The following is a 12,518-nucleotide window of genomic DNA, read 5'->3' as shown; positions in this document are numbered from 1 at the left end:
GTTCTCACTCTGTATGGACTACTGCTACGGTGTTAGTGTTTGTAGACATATGTTCGATCCTAAGGGCTAAGGCATCCATTTTCGCTTGCATCATGTCTAGAGAGCTTACCTCATGTATTCCACCTTGGATCTCCTTTTTCTCTATTGATGCTCATTCAGTTCCCCATTGATAATGGTTTTGGGCCATATCCTCAATTAGGTCACAAGCTTCTAGATAAGGTTTGTTCATCAGCGCACCACTTGCGGCAGCGTCGATGCTCATCTTGGTGTTATAATGGAGTCCATTGTAGAAGGTATGGACAATCAGCCATTGTTCTAGGCCATGGTGTGGGCAGACTCTTAATAGCTCTTTATATCTCTCCCAAGCTTCGAAAAGCGGTTCTCCTTGGTTTTTAGCAAATCTAGTTATTTGGTTTCGAAGAACAACAGTCTTACTAGGGGGGAAATATCTAGCAAGGAATACTCTCCTAAGGTCTTCCTAGGTAGTTATTAAATTAGCTGGAAGTGAATCTAGCCATGAACGTGCTCTATCCCTGAGGGAGAAAGGAAATAATCTTAAACGGATCGCATCAGGTGAAGCGCCATTAGATTTAAAGGTGTCGGCTAGTTGGATAAAAACTTTTAAATGTTGATTCGGGTTCTCAGTAGTGAGACCCGCGTATTGGTTTTGTTGCAGTAATTGCAACAAAGACGGTTTTAGTTCGAAATTGTTAGCAGGTATAATGGGGTTTACTATACTCGAACTAGGTTCCTCATCAGAGGGTTGGCCAAATTCCTTAAGAGGTCACCTATCGCGATTCTCGGCCATAGCTTTCTTAATTCGGAAGAGTAAGAAGCGTGTACGAGTATAACGTTCGGGTTCCGCTAAAGGATCTACTAAATTTCCGGTACTACGGGTTCTTCATATTTACCGGCTAATAATGCCTTAGTCTATACGGTGTAACAACAGGGTACGAAATTCGACGAAGTTGGTCCCCGGCAACGGCGCCAAAAACTTGATCGTGTTGACTCGCAAGTGCACGAATTACGTCAAAGTAATATAAAAAAATATCGATCTCACATAGACCAATCGTCAACCTATCGATTACTATCGTTACGGTGTTTATCTAAGACGGTATAAAAGAGATATTGGGTTTGCAAAATAACGGTAAATAATAAATGCAGGTAAAGACAGGTTGAATGTAATTCACGTCAGTTAAGTGATGTTTTGATTGTCTAAATAGAATTACTTATGAGGCAATATTTTCTACTCTTGAAAAGAATCCGTTTAACAGGAACTGTCGCTTTCGCATACTCAGAACCGAGTTTACCCTTAAATTAAGGCCTTTTATTGTCACTTATAAAAGGTGCGTAAAACGCTAAAGTAGTAAACCTATTTTTAAGAAATGAGACTCGTAGACTTAGTTGAAAAATGATTTTGATTTGGAAAGTTTACCCAAGGAGTTTCCTGATTTTAAATCTGTCAACGCGTCCAAAAAAAGTTTCAAAAATAGTTTTTCCTTAAAGTGATAAAAAAATCCTAGTTACTAAGCCAGAGTGCTTTCGCACTCCTCGAATAGTTAAAACTAACTAAGTCTGTTTTAGAAAACTCAAGTTAAAAATCAAAACAACCTTTTAAGTATTCCAACAGATTTCAATATGTGAAACATTACTTTAACCGCGATCCTTACATTCTAACCTTTAAAAGATTTAGCCAGACATGGTAACACAAACAAACACAACGGTGTTAATCATGATGAAAATTTTGTTTTAGAATGTGCAACGTAGAGAGCGAGTAAAGTGCGTAAAGTAAATAAAGTAAAGTGAGTGCGGAAAATAAATAAAGTAAAGCGAGTGCGGAAAATAAATAAAGTAAAGCGAGTGCGGAAAATAAATAAAATAAAAGCGATGCGGGAAATAAATAAATAAAGGCGATGCGGGAAATAAATAAAATAAAAGCGATGCGGGAAATAAATAAATAAAGCGATAAATAAGAACCTGCTCCAAACGGAGGCTTCGATTCTGGTACAATATAAACCTCCGACTCCTGAAGCTAAAGACGACAGCAACTCGAAGTGACCCAACTCAATCTCACTAAGGTGCGATAACCCCCCGATGTGACGGATTACCGCTATTACAAATGATAAATATATGCTTAGTGTTGTAAAACTAAGTTGGATGATTAGAAAACGAAATGGAATGAGCTATTTATAGAGGTTTTTAACAGCTTGTATAGACCATGGTGCCCTCCAACTTCCCCTTAGTGGGAACGTGACTTCCAAAGGTGTCGCCCGCCATCCCTTCATGGCGCCCCCCATGTGTATAAATGGGGGGGATCATGGGAACATGGCGGTTACCTCCTAGTTGAGGGCTGATGACTCATGGCTTCCTCTATAGCGGCCGCCATGTGCAACGCCATGTGTGTAATTTCGCCGAAAAACCCTAATTTTAGGTCTTTTTGCTTCGTTTCTTCCAAAAGAGTCCGAGAGTGCTAAATATCTGAAAACAAGAGAAAAGAGAGCATAATACAAACAAAATGATAATAAAGTCCTAATAAACATATGAAATCCGAGTCAAAAATACGATGTAATTCGGTGTGATCAGAAACCTCCGGTTGTAGCTACCTTATTGCAAGAACTCCACGTTCTCCAAAATTCTAGCTCGACTGACTTCAATCGCAAGACACTTGAACCCTAACCTTCCTTCACAATCCTCTGGTTACCGTTACTTGTTTGAACGAACCCACCATTCTTCAAATCTTTCACTCGGCTGAATCTATGAAGCAAAGATTAGTGCAAAAAACCCCAATTCTTCGAGTACAAAACCCCAATGGTTTTATTCAAGAAAAACTCACTCAAATCCTCTACCCAAACTAAGATAACACAATCCTATTTGGACGTTATCACCACAACAATGCACAATGATCAACAAAAATTGTTGTGTGTAGTTGTTGAGAAATGCAATGAAGAATGAAGATAAAGAGGACTTTAGTGTATATCTTTCACTTTTCTTGTTATTTTGTTGAAGAATACACTCTAGAATATTTATATGATGCATGGACAAAGTAACAGACATAACAGAATAATTTTGTAAAAATACACAGCAGAAAATTGAGTACCAACAATGACCACTCGACCTGTTCACATAGGTCACTCGACCTGTTCAGACCCTAGGCAAAACTACTCAAGTGAAGCAGGCGATGAGTCGACTCAAATAGTGGATGAGTCGACTCAAACATGGTTTTCCCAAAGTTGAGTCGACCTATGACTCGACCTGTTCAGACCCGTGGCAACATGGTTCAAATGAAACAGGCAATAAGTCGACTCAAACAGGGGATGAGTCGACTCAAACAGGTTTTTCCAGAGTTGAGTCGACCTATGACTCGACCTGTTCAGACCCGAGAGTTACGCTCCAGGTCATGAGTCGACTCACAGACTCGACCTGTTCAGACCCGAGAGTTACGCTCCAAGTCATGAGTCGACTCACGGTTCTACCGCTCCAAGTCATGAGTCAACTCAAAGTTCTTAAACTGTCAAAATGAGTTTTTGAGATATATTTTGGTCAATTCAAACCATTCTTTTATGAACCTAAGGTACTAACGATGATCAAGTGCATTATTCAAGTCAATGAGATTCTCCTATATGCATGGACACATTTCACTTATACTTTGAGCATGTTTGAGGATGAATGCATTTTATGATATGATGACATCGTCCAAAGCACAAGTTATGAGCAACTAGAAAGGTTTGACATCATTAAAATAAGGACTAGGAATCTTTAAGACAATAAGAAAATAAGTAAATAACATTGCCATAATTGTTTAGCATAAACTTTAAGACAAATAACTAAATACAGTAACATGCATGTTAAATATGATACCTAAGCAAGTTCAAGCATAATTCAAACATAGAAATTGATCAAACTTAGATCAAACCATAAAATGAACATCAAGAATTGCATTACATCAAACATGTATATACATACATAATTGATCAGGATAGTTCAAATAGATAGGATCGATATTACCTCCAATGATGATAGATGGTGAGTGCCCTCACATAGCCCACACTTATAAATCAAGGAATAGACAGGCATAAATATAGAGCAAGCATCATATATAAATTTAAAAGAGATCTGAGATATCGAGAACACCAAGTTCCCTACGAATATGGAAGAAAGGCTCTATCGCAAGTGGTTTTGTGAAAATATCGGCAAGTTGCTTTTTGCTATCAACGTGCTCGAAGACAACATCACCTTTCTCAACATGATCCCTGAGGAAGTGATGTCGAATTTCAATATGTTTAGTGCATGAATGTAGTATAGGATTTTTGGTTAAATTGATGGCGCTTGTGTTGTCACAAAAAATAGGAATACGTTCAAGTTAAACATTGAAGTCGAGTAATTGTTGTTTGAGCCACAAAATTTGAGCACAACAATTACCGACTGCAACGTATTCTGCCTCGATCGTTGAAAAAGCAATTGAAACTTAATTTTTGTTGTGCCAACTCACTAAGGAATTTGAATAAAAATGACAAGTGCCACTAGTGCTTTTCCTATCCGATTTGCAACCGGCAAAGTCGGAATTAGAGTAGCCCACCAAAGAGAAATCACTTCCCTTAGAAAACCAAAGCCCATACTTTGAGGTACCACAGAGGTATCTAAGCATGTGCTTGACGGCCTTTAAATGCGACTTTTTGGGACATGATTGATACCTAGCACACATACATACACTAAACATAATATCTGATTGAGATGTGGTAAGATAGAGGAGGGAACCGATCATATCTCTATACCTTTTTATATCTACGGCCTTACCATTTTCATCCTGATCCATATTAACTGCAGTGGGCATTGCAGTGTCGATTACTTTGGAGTTTTTCATATCGAAGCACTTGAGTAACTCATTACAATACTTCATTTGGCTCACAAAAGTTCCTTCTTCAAGTTGCTTAATTTGAAGTCCGAGGAAGTAATTTAGCTCCCCCATCATGCTCATTTCAAATTCTCCCTACATCAACTTAGAGAATTCCTTAACCAAATTTATGTTAGTAGATCCAAAAATAATTTCATCTACATAGACTTGAACTAAAATAGAGTGTTTTCCTTGACGCCTAATAAAAAGGGTTGTATCAACCTTCCCTCTTGAGAATCCTTGTTTTAGTAGAAGTTTGCTAAGACACTCATACCATGCCCTAGGGGCTTGTTTGAGACCGTACAAAGCACACTTAAGCTTGTAAACATTGTTAGGATGCTCATGGTTTTCAAAATTGGGAGGTCGAGACACATAGACCTCTTCATTAATGTAACCGTTTAGGAAAGCGCTCTTAACATCTATTTGAAATTTTGAGAACAAGCATAGGCAAGCAAGAGGCGTATAGCCTCGAGTCGGGCGACCAGAGCATAAGTTTCCTCATAGTCAATGCCTTCCTCTTGGTTATACCCTTGAGCAACAAGGCGAGCCTTGTTGTGAGTTATAACTCTATTTTCGTCTAACTTGTTCCTAAACACCCATTTAGTACATATTACTTGATGGTCTCACGGAGGGGGAACAAGATCCCACACCTCATTTCTTTTGAACTGATTAAGCTCCTCTTGTATTGCTAAAAACCAATGTTCATCGAGTAATGCGTCTTTGGAGTTTTTAGGCTCAATTTGAGAGACAAAAGCAAAATGATAACAAAAGTTACTTATCTTTGACCGTGTGGTAACTCCCTTTGAGATATCTCCTAGAATATTATCGATGGGATGATCCTTAGAAGATTTCCATTCCAAAGGAAGATCATTGTTATTAATCGAATGATTTTCCTCTTTCTTTTCAGATATGTGATCCGACTCTTCCTCAGCTTTTTCCGGATGGGGTTCAACACTATTTTCTTCTTGATCTTTTTTTATGTCTTCCAAAGGAACACCTGCACCATCAACAATAATACCTTTTCCAACAATTTTCTGATAAGATTCATCAAAGGAAACATGCATAGATTCTTCAATGATAAGTAACCTTTTGTTGTATACTCTATATGCTTTACTAGATTGAGAGTATCCGAGGAAGATACCTTCATCGGCTTTTGAGTCAAATTTACCAAGGTTTTCTTTACCATTATTTAATACAAAGCATTTACATCTGAAGACATGAAAATGTGAAACATTAGGCTTCCTTCCCTTTAGCAATTCATAAGGAGTTTTGTTTAGAATAGGACGAATGAGTATCCTATTCAATACATAACAAGCCGTATTTATGGCATATGCCCAAAAATATTTAGGAAGGCCATTTTCATTGATCATGGTCCTTCCAAGATCTTCTAAAACTCAGTTTTTACGTTCCACTACTCCATTTTTTGTGTGGAGTTCTTGGAGCAGAAAAATCATGATCAATGCCGTTTGTTTCACAAAATTCCTCAAAGAGGTGGTTTTCAAATTCACCTCCATGATCACTTCATATAATAACTATGCTAGTGTTCAATTTGTTTTGAGAAATCTTGGAAAACTTTTCAAAAGCTGAAAAGTGTCACTTTTACTTGCTAAGAAGATGGTCCAACAAAATCTAGAGTAGTCATCTACTATAACAAAACCATAGTAGTTTCCACCTAAAATTTTAATTCTAGATGGCCCAAAAGGTCCATATGGAGAAGTTCAAGGGGTCGCATTATGGAAACAATGTTTTTAGATTTAAAAGAGATCCTTGTTTGCTTTCCCATTTGGCACGCATCACATAAGTGATCTTTTGAAATTTTGATTTTGGGAAGACCAACTACTAGATCTTTTGCAATAACTTTATTTAGCAAGTCAAAGTTGACATGTGCTAATCGCCTATGCCAAAGCCAAGAGTCTTCACTCATGGAGATGATACATTTAGCGCTAGTCAAAGATACTTCATTCAAGTCAAGCATGTATACATTATTTACCCTTCAGCCCTTAAGCACATCATTCTTTTTATTATTGTGTTCAATCATGCAACAATTTTTTGAAAATGATACTTTATATCCTTTGTCACATAATTGGTTGATACTAATGAGATTGTGCTTAAGGCCTTCAACTAAAAGGACGTCTGAGATAGTAGTAGATAAGGGATTACCTACACTACCTTTTCCGAGTATAGCTCCCTTGTTATTATCACCGTAGGTTACAAACCTTTTCTTCTTAGCCACAAAGTCAAATAATAAGGAAATGTCACTGTCATATGTCTTGAGCATCCACTATCGAGAACCCATGTTCTCTCCGTATCCTCAAGACATTCCACCTACAAATTAAACAAGGGAAGGAGGTACCCAATTTTCATTGGGTCCTGGTGTGTGAGTGAAACTTTGGTTGCATTTGGGCAACCATTGAAAAATTTCTTTAGGAACCAAAAATCTCCTAAATCAATATTTAGCAATAGTATGTCCCCTCTTGCAACAATATAGACAATTTAAGTTTGGATGAGAGTTGCTTTTGCTAACTTGATCCTTTACCACATAAGTGTACTTTTGATAAGGATTATTCATCTTACTTCTAAAATGTGATTGATCAATAGCAAAGGTAACTTTAGGTTGTAAAGCCTTGTCTAACTTAGCTTGAAGAGTTTTAACCTCTCTTTGCCGAATGTGACAAGTTTCACATCCATACCATCTAAACCAAAATCCCTTATCATTTTCAGTTTTTCCTTTAGTAGTCTCTATCATAGATTTCTTAAGAGTTTCTAATTCCTTTTCGAAATCAGAGATCTTCTTTTCTAAATAACTGAAAATTTTCTTATTTGAGGCTAAGCGTTTAAAAGCTTCCTTGGCCTCATTGTGTAGAGTGCTAAAGCCTTTTTGCAAATCAAAATAAGACATTTTATCAACATGATCATACTTAGAATGACTTACATTCTTTTTCTTCTTTTGATGAGCCGTAAGACAAAGATTGACATTTTCTTCTTCATCGCTTGAGTTATCATTGCTTTAGGACTCACTATCGCTCTCCCATGCAATGTATGCTCTTCTAGCTTTGCTAGATTTGTTTTGACGTTTGTCTCTTCCTTTGTCTTTCTTCAACAAGGGATGGTCCGACTTATAGTGACCAGACTTTCCGCAATTAAAGCATGATCCTTTTGACTTAGTTGTCTTACCTTCCTCTCAATTCAGGAATTTTGATTGTCTTCTATAATTGACAAGATTTTTATCCTGTCGTACCCCAAAATTTGCCCTTCTCCTTTTCCTTTTCACCTGACCTACGACTTGGGACTCATTTGCACATACTCATATCTCATTCATATACATCCATACTGGCACTAGTCCATCCATAGATTCAAAGACTGGTGATTGAAACCTTAATCTAATATAAACGGTTGATTGAGGTCATTGGTGGACTTTCTGGTCAACGAGTTGACCAAAGTCAACCATTCGTTCCCAAACCCGTATCATTTCAACTTTGGTAATATCGGTCATTCTCCATGCCATTTTAACTCGCATCTTTATTATTATATCCATCATGTAAAATTAATTCAAGCTAATTTCAATTTGATTATGGAATTTTAATCTAATTTTTAATTTTTAATTTTTATTTCAGATTCTTTAATTGATCTTAATATCAAATTTTATATTAATCAATTCTTGATTTCAAATGAACTTTAGATTCTAAAGTGATTTAATTGATTCTAATTAATTTTATTTTAATTTCATAATGGTTTCTAATTTTAATTTGGTTGTGATTAATTCTAACTGGATTTTGGACTCGCAATTTAATTTTAATTAATTTTAGTTGGATTTTTGGATTTTTTTAAATTGACTTTTATTAATTTTACTTTAATTGAATTTTGACTTTTAGAAGTTATTTTAGATATCCAAAGCCCTTAACCAACATCCAAATATCCATAACCACATCTATATATTAATTCATAACAGAAGCAACAAGCCATTCTTACACATCCAGATTTTCATTTAACCATGATACATTAACCAAATTCACCACCAATTAACAACATTCCATACCATTCAAAACAGACCCACGAATTCATACACCAAAGGCATAACAATATTTAACAACAAATTAGTTCAAGTCATATCCAAGAGCCTCATTAGTTTAAGTATCCGATTTTTTTTTTCAAAATAATCAATTTTTTCAAAAAAAAAATCGAAAATAACCAATTTTAAAAAAAAACAAAATAACCAAGTTTGATAGAGGATGCGCCAGATGAATTGGCGCACCCCCATACTACTAAGAGGAGGCGCCAATAGCATTGGCACACATGCATTGGGTCTCATGAGGAGGCGCCAATGCTAGTGGCGCTTGCATTGGGCCTCATGAGGAGGCGTCAATGCTAGTGGCGCCTTAGTGTATTTTGCATGGTGGGCACCAATTCATCTGGCGCCTGCATGTGATGCTCATGTGAGCGCCAATCCCTCAAGCGCCTACGTGTTTTATCCAATGGATGTTCCGTCTCTATAAATACCACGCCTTGCATACAATAATTTTCACTCAAATTCATCTCCTAATACCATAAGTTGTCTAGTTCAACCATCAATTTCAATTCTCTCTGTTTCAACAATGTCTGCATACATTCAGAAACGAAATGCTGATGTAATATTTTTTGCCGTTGTGGCTCCGATACAGGTTAGACTTTGGAACACAGATACATTTAAACGTCTTAATCAGACGTTGTATAGTTGGTTAGAGAGAGAAATTGGAGAGGGTGGATTAGAAGAATACAATGGCTTGTGTCCATGTTCAACCAACACGGAGAAGTGCGCGAATGGGTGGATATTAAGACCGACCAAGACGCTCGTAGGATCATGCATTACATGTTCAAAATTGTTTTGATGGTTGTAATTGCATAGTTCTTGTATTGTATTTGTTATAATTATTTGTGTTACTGTTTATGTAATGGTACTTTCGTCATAGACGTCTACTATGAAGTAAATTTAGTTTTCCATATATTGCAACATAGGTACTATGAAATAAATTTAGTTTTTCATATATTGCAACAGAGGTACATCTGAATTTATCTGGTTGTGCTCGTTCCAACACTAGGACAGTTATTACGATTGTGACCTGGTTGACGGCATGATCTACATAGTCTAGCTATTTTGTTCGCCGTATCCATTTCGGTTCGAATCCAGGTGATGTTAGGGCAACCCTTTTTCTTCCTTCGCATAACTTCGTTGTGCCAGAAGATGTCCCCTTGATATTCTGGCAAATAATCCTCTTTTTCCACTACCGAAAAACTAATTTTATAAACATTTGAAAGGCTGACGACTTTGTAAACTTCAGATAGCAAATAGGATGGATCCCTTCGAACCTTTGAGCATGCCGCAATGACATGGGAGCAGGGGGTACGAAAGGCTTGGAACCTTCCGCAGTCGCACCAACCTCTATCTAGTTCGACTATGTATTGTCCCATCGGCATGCCCTCATTGTGATCCATGGACTCGGCAACACTAAACCAACCTTTAGTTCGGTCAAATACCGTAACCACGTGTGTGTTTGCTTTGGCAGCTTCATGTCTGATGAATTTCATTGAAGCATCACTGAACAACTGTCCAGATTGCAACACTAAACTCCATTTTGAGCGTCTGTGTCATACCCCAAAATTTGCCCATTAATATTTCAAGACCTTTTTTCAGGGCACTCCGACTCATTTTATGACACTGATCTTAAAGGAACGAAGGCCCAGCTCACGAATGACCCAAACTGGCCTGTTCGCTACACGCTCGCCTAGTGATAACATGAAATTATATTATATTTTAGGACTTAATTCAATTAAATTTTATCAGTATTTATTTCAGTTCGCTTTATGTTGTTAGATATTACGCGGTATTTTCTTCCTATTTGTCTCAGGTGGCTTATTGGGAAGCACAAGTAAAAATGGAGGAAAAGAGGTGCAAAAAGGAGAGAAAACGAACCAAATAGCAAAGCCCAGCCCAAAGCGCAAGACACAAATGCTGTGCCTGTGACGGACGTCACAGAGGGCGTGACGAGCGTCACGCAAAACAGCCTTGTGACGAACGTCACACATGGTGTGACGAACGTCACACCATCCCCCTACTTTTTGGGCGCAAGTAACGCCTCAGAGACTTGAAGAGACGTTGAGGAGTGTTGGGCCCTATATCCACGCCATGCAATTAGCCACGTTGAAGACCTTTTGGCAGCAGGCAGTTACTTAATGACACCAATATAAATAGCCACTTTGAAAACCTAAAGGAGCCCGGAAGCTTTTCCACATTTTTTCCTTTGCCGTTTTCACTTTTGCATATTTTCTTTTCCAGCAGCTTAGGCATTGTTTTTCCTACGAGTTCTACACTATTTCCCTTGCAATTTCCTATTTCCTTTTTAGCATTTAGTTAATTCTTTTCGCACAATAGTTTATTTTCCTTCGTTGAAGAATCCAAGAACAAATCCTACCGGCTTGTGGTGGAGTGTTCAGGACTACTGTTCAACTTATTCCGAGTAACCCTAAAGGAAACCCTGAAGGAAAAGCCGGCGGCACCGCTCAATTCGATCCGATCGGCCAATTCAAGGTTGCAATTCGATTGCAAACAGGTTTGCGTTACTATCGCCGCTTTATGTTCCGAATTCACATGTGATACCATAATTGAATGCATAAATATATTTGAGGTTTTGCATGTGGACTTAAGTATGCCTGGATACCTTAAATTGTTGTAATGGATGCCGTTGTTTTTTCGCTCTGTTTTGATCTTTGCCCATCTGACCTGTTTTATCATAACCATGCTCTATTTACCTGATATTATTACTGCTTTGGTGCAACTCTTGATTGCATCCTGATTGGTATTCCAACCCGTTTGCTGAATTTTGTAAAGGCTCACATACCCCAGGAAAAGAGTGTTGTTTAGGCCTTCCACTTTATTCGTGGGATACCCTTGTGAAGAGCTGCCCTAAATTGCTTAATTAATTTTAATGTATTAATTTTAATGTGTTATTTTTAATGTATTATTTTAATGTATTGATTTTAATGTGGGGATTCATCCTAATTACCTAATTAACTTTAAAATATGACCTTTAAATATGTGATCTTGGACCTCTCTTTTGCCCTACGGCATTACGGTATAACGGTCATGTCCCGCGAATATGAGGATACACTTAGCAATGGCCCTTCGATTAAATCATCATAAAAATAAATCATAGTCCCTCGGATGTTGCCTTCGAATATATGATTTCGTCCCTCGATGACCCTTCGGTGTAGCCTACGGTTAAATGATGATCGTCCCTTCGAATGCTAAGGTATCCTTACAACTGTTGCCTTCAATGACCTATCGATGACCCTACGATGACCCTTTTGCATCCAAAGGATAAAATTACTTACTTCTCAATAGTAAGGACAGTTTTACCCTCATAAGGATTGGAAATGCCCATAAAGACCCTAGGAAGGTATAACTCTCAACTGCTGGATCATAATCTAAAACATTTTCCATCCCTCACACTTTGCAAATCCTAGAAAATCACCACTTGGTATACATTCATACTAGAATCATTACCAAGTTATATTTTTCTAAATCGTTTTCAAAATCAAACGAGATAAACACTTTGTATACATTCATACGAGAATCATTACAAAGTTGAATTCT

At 37.5% G+C, this 12,518-nt stretch overlaps 1 non-coding gene across 1 annotated transcript; it reads left to right on the top strand.

Moving 5' to 3' along the window:
* Positions 1 to 317: 317 nt before the first annotated feature.
* Positions 318 to 424, top strand: LOC127099201 (small nucleolar RNA R71). The gene has a single exon (XR_007793737.1). It is a non-coding gene; the product is annotated as a small nucleolar RNA R71 (small nucleolar RNA).
* The last annotated feature ends 12,094 nt before the right edge of the window (positions 425 to 12,518 follow it).

The sequence above is a fragment of the Lathyrus oleraceus genome, chromosome 6 (genome assembly GCF_024323335.1).
Source record: "Lathyrus oleraceus cultivar Zhongwan6 chromosome 6, CAAS_Psat_ZW6_1.0, whole genome shotgun sequence".
Lineage (NCBI taxonomy): Eukaryota > Viridiplantae > Streptophyta > Magnoliopsida > Fabales > Fabaceae > Lathyrus > Lathyrus oleraceus.
The sequence above is the reverse complement of the archived record's forward strand: the minus strand, read 5'-3'. Positions and strand labels throughout refer to the sequence as shown.